Below are 5,281 nucleotides of genomic sequence, written 5' to 3'. Positions count from 1 at the left end.
GCCACGCCGGATCCATGCCTCGCCGGACACCCGCGACGCCCCGCCGCCGGATCCAGCCCCTCCGGTCCGCCCCCTCCGGCCAGCACCACTGCCTCCTCCCCATCCATGGCGATCTCCCCGCCACAGCAACCTCTCCCTGTGCTGGATCCGGTGGGATCTACCTCCATCGCGTCCTGCCTGGACCCCCGCCGCTGCGGCTGAGGCAGCTCCCCCGTTCGGCCTCCTCCCCATCCTGGACTTGACGGCTGATGGGTCCAGGTCGCTCATGCCTCCGATGGCTCCTGGGTGAGAGGACTCTCTGCAGTTCGGTGGCGCTCGTGGTGCAGCTCGGTGGCGCTCGTGCGTGCAGTGCGTTCGGTGAGTGCATGCGTTTCAGTGCATCTTGTGTTGACCCCGACCACCATCCTCCATCGCCGTCCGTCTCATGCTACCCCTCCTGATCGCATGCCCCTGGATCCGGGCAACCAGGCCTGCGCGCCATGCCACGCGCGGCCCGCTGGACTTCGACCGCTGGGGGTGTGGTGGTGGTGGGCTGCAACTTCATCTCCCTTATGCCCGCAGGTGCCGCCATGGGCATCTCAATCTTGTCTCCCATCACCGGCATTCAGTTGAGGATAGGGCGCCGCCGGCTTGCAGTTCGCTTGGTTCCCCATGCTGTGGTGCGGTGCGTCACCGTCGTTCTATTGCACTTTGGGACCTTCTTTTTCTTCAGATTTTGCTTGTCTGCAGTTCGCCTATGATCTTGGTGCGGTGCCGTGTATGTGCCAGCGGCCGCTCTCTATGTGGTTGGCCACACTGTCCTTTGCAGATCGCTGGAGTGAGAGAGGAGGTGCTCTACATGGCGTGTTGCAGTTCCTGGTGCCACTCCAGTGCAGCTCGGTTTGTGCAAAAAAGTGGAGTTCTTTTTTTGTTGTTGTAGTAGTTCCTCGTCATTGTAATTTGTGTGTGTTTGTACTATGGATTAAAAAGAGGATCACTGTAGTTCGTTCGCCCCGGCTCGTAGTCCAGATATGTACAGATCGCAGCTCTCTCGGAAACATTCATTGAAGAAAACAACAAAAAATTGTTTAGGTGCAGCTCACTTGTTTCATTGCCGCAATGATCTTCTCTCTCCCAGTGGTTCACTATGTTGCCGAGTGCAAAAACAAACTGGAAAAGTTGATTTTTTTTTAATGCCGCTCACTCTGTTGTTGTGTGCAGTAGAAAGAATATTGGAAAAAGAAAAATTGATGCAGTGCACTCACCTTGTCCTTGCAGTACCAACGCTCGACACGAAGTGCACTCCACCACGTTTGGAAAAATTTATGTCCCACAAAAAAAACCATGCAGTGCACTTGCCCATCTAATGACGTACGGTATTCCGTCTGAAGCAGTGCGTTCTTCTTTCCCCGTCCGAGAAAAAATACGTCTAAACAAAAAGAAACCATGCAGTGCCCTTGGCCATCTAATAAAGTGCGGTATTTAGTCTGAAGTAGTGCGTTCTTCTGTCCGATGCAGTAAATATGACGATTTTGGTCTCGCGAAGAACAGAGTGTCCGCTTTTCGGTAAAATCGAAACTGCTCTTAAACCGTAAGGTATTAGAGAGAGTGTTCTACATGAAAAAGTTGCGTCTCGTCGATATCTTTCCAACAGCGTATGATTTGAATTATTCTGACCAGCCGTTTGTAAAAATTTCGCGAAAAAACAGCCGCTGCCTCTCGAAGTCAGCCGCACGATTTTCAAAATTAACTAAAATCCATAAGGAATCTCAAAACCATTTCAACATATGAAAGTTGCGCCTTGTCCGTAGCTTTCCAATGGCGTATCATATGTCTCGTTTCGACAAACGGTTAGAAAACTGGAGCAAAAACAGTACCAAAAATTTCAAAAAAATTGAAAAACAGAGTTCCGCGATTTAGTAAATTTGAAACTGCTCTTAAACCGTAATGAATTAGAGAAAGATTTATATATGAAAAAGATGCGCCTCGACGATATCTATCCAACGGCGTATCATTTGCTTCATTCCAACAAGCGGTTTAGAAAAAAACACAAAAAAACGCTCGCTGCCACTCGTCATCCGCCGCACTATTTTCAAAACTACTCTTAAACCGTGTGGAATCTCGAAAAGTGTTCAACATGTCGAAGTTGCGCCTAATCCATAGCTTTTCAATGATATATTACACGCCTCATTCCGATAAACGGTTAAAAAATTAGAGCGAAAACAGTACCGAAAAAATAACGCGTGCAGTTTTTTCCGACGAGAAGTTCACTAGTCTCTATTGCAGTGCTCGTCGTCAAAATGATGCAGTGCGCTTCTGTTGAGCATGCAGTGCCGAAGTGGTGTGAAGAATAGTTATTCTGCTAATATTAGCAGAATAGACCGTCTATATATATATATATGTGTGTGTGTGTGTGTGTGTGTGTGTGTGTGTGTGTGTGTGTGTGTATGTGTGGGGGGGGAGGGCACCGCTAGAACACACATCAATTTTTCTTAGCCGTGTGCGGTGCCCCCCACCCCCCACCCCCGTGTAGCAACCAGACCTCAAACAGTCTGATCTCCGTGCATCAGTGTCATCCCTGGATCGGTAATGCTGACACGCACAGTACTTGAGGATTTATAAAAGAGTAGCAATCACACACTTATTACATCGAATGTCTCAAAAGAGAACTTATTACAATAAATATGGCTTAAGGCCATCTAATATGATAACAGCGGAAGGCTTGGAAGATAAAGTGAGTCCATCAACTCCAACGGCATCACTGAGTGAAAGACAACGACCTATGGCTCCTTACTCGTCATCTGAAAAGTCTACAACATGATACGTTGCAGCCCGAAACGGGTCAGCACATGGAATATGCTGGAAATGTAACACAAGAGAGTAATGAACAGAATAATGCTATCACTACATGTATATATGGCTGGTGGGGGCTGTATGGTTAATATGTTTTGCGAAAAGCCAATTTTTTCCTACAACAAAGGAATAAATTTTATTTAACTATCATGGTGGTTGTTAAACATTGAAAAGGTTCACCCAACTCAATCCTAATTAAGCATCATCATTAAACCCAATCAAATTACATTAAGAGTGATGAGATCCACATGATAATCCAAGAACTAGATACTCAAGATGTCCATAACCGGGGACACGGCTAACCATGATTAGTTTGTACACTCTGCAGAGGTTTGTGCACTTTTCCCCACAAGACTCGATCTCCTTCGTTGGATTTCTCGCACTACATAATGTTTGAGAAACGGATGACCGAGATACAGTGTTTCCAAAGAGGTGCCCTTAACCGATAGATAGGCCTGTACACCTACAATCCCCTACATCTGCTAGCCCATCATGGAAAATTTTCCCACAACTAACTCAACTATGCCAGAGCCCATTGTGACGCCCCCGATTTAATCGTACACTAATCATACACGCAAACGTGTACGATCGAGATCAGGGACTCACGGGAAGATATCACAACACAACTCTACAAGTAAAATAAGTCATACAAGCATCATATTACAAGCCAGGGGCCTCGAGAGCTCGAATACAAGAGCTTGATCATAGACGAGTCAGCGGAAGCAACAATATCTGAGTACAGACATAAGTTAAACACGTTGCCATAAGATGGCTAGCACAAACTGGGATACAGATCGAAAGAGGCGCAGGCCTCCTGCCTGGGATCCTCCTAAACTACTCCTGGTCGTCGTCAGCGGGCATCACGTAGTAGTAGGCACCTCCGATGTAGTAGGAGTCATCGTCGAAGGTGGCGTCTGGCTCCTGGGCTCCAACATCTGGTTGCGACAACCAGGTAGAAGGGATAGGGGGGAAAGAGGGAGAAAGCAACCGTGAGTACTCATCCAAAGTACTCGCAAGCAAGGAGCTATACTACATATGTATGCATTGGTATCAAATGGAATAAGGGTATCATATGTGGATTGAACTGCAGAAAGCCGGAATAAGGGGGAATAGCTAGTCCTTTCGAAGACTACGCTTCTGGCAGCCTCCGTCTTGCAGCATGTAGAAGAGATTAGACTGAAGTCCTCCAAGTAGCATCGCATAGTATAATCCTAACCGATGATCCTCCCCTCATCGCCCTGTGAGAGAGCGATCACCGGTTGTATCTGGCACTTGGAAGGGTGTGTTTTATTAAGCATCCGGTTCTAGTTGTCATAAGGTCAAGGTACAACTCCAAGTCATCCTGTTACCGAAGATCACGGCTATTCGAATAGATTAACTTCCCTGCAGGGGTGCACCACATAACCCAACACGCTCGATCCCATTTGGCCGGACACACTTTCCTGGGTCATGCCCGGCCTCGGAAGATCAACACGTCGCAGCCCCACCTAGACCAACAGAGAGGTCAGCACGCCGGTCTAAACCTAAGCGCCCAGGGGTCTGGGCCCATCGCCCTTAGCACACCTGCACGTTGCGTGGGCGGCCGGAAGCAGACCTAGCTTAGTGGCGTTCCAGTCCAATCCAGCACGCGCCGCTCCGTTGCTGACGTCACGAAGGCTTCGGCTGATACCACGACGTCGAGTGCCCATAACTGTCCCCGCGTAGATGGTTAGTGTGTATAGGCCAGTAGCCAGACTCAGATCAAATACCAAGATCTCGTTAAGCGCGTTATTTTCAAATAACCGCGAACACCGTCCAGGGCCAGGCCCACCTCTCTCCTAGGTGGTCTCAACCAGCCCTGTCGCTTCGCCACAAAGATCCACACAGAGGGCCGTTGGGACAAAGGTCCTTTCAGCCCCCAATCCGTGAATCACTCGCGGGTGCTCCACAAGCCGACCCGACTTTAGTCATCACATGTATCATGTATAAAGTATAGTTATATACCCGTGATCAACTCCCGAGTGATCACGGCCCGATAGTATAGCATGGCAAACGGACAAGAATGTATGGCCACTGATGGATTACTAGCAACCTATACTAAGCATGTAGGATTGCAGGTAAGGTAACAACAGTAGTAGCAAGGACAGGCTATGCATCAGAATAGGATTAACGGAAAGCAGTAACATGCTACACTACTCTAATGCAAGCAGTATAGAGGAGAGTAGGCGATATCTGGTGATCAGGGGGGGCTTGCCTGGTTGCTCTAGCAAGAGAGAGGGGTCGTCAACACCGTAGTCGTACGGGGTAGCAGCGGCGTCGGTCTCGGTGTCTAGCGAGAGAAGAGGGGGAAGAAACAATAAATATAATGCAAGCATATGCATAGTGATGCATGACATGACAAGTAACGGCGTCAGAGGTGCCCTAATGCGGTAGTAGGTGATACTGGTGAAGGGGGATGACATCCGGGAAA

Source organism: Triticum dicoccoides, chromosome 5A (assembly GCF_002162155.2).
Source record: "Triticum dicoccoides isolate Atlit2015 ecotype Zavitan chromosome 5A, WEW_v2.0, whole genome shotgun sequence".
NCBI lineage: Eukaryota > Viridiplantae > Streptophyta > Magnoliopsida > Poales > Poaceae > Triticum > Triticum dicoccoides.
This window is presented reverse-complemented; position numbering follows the sequence as displayed.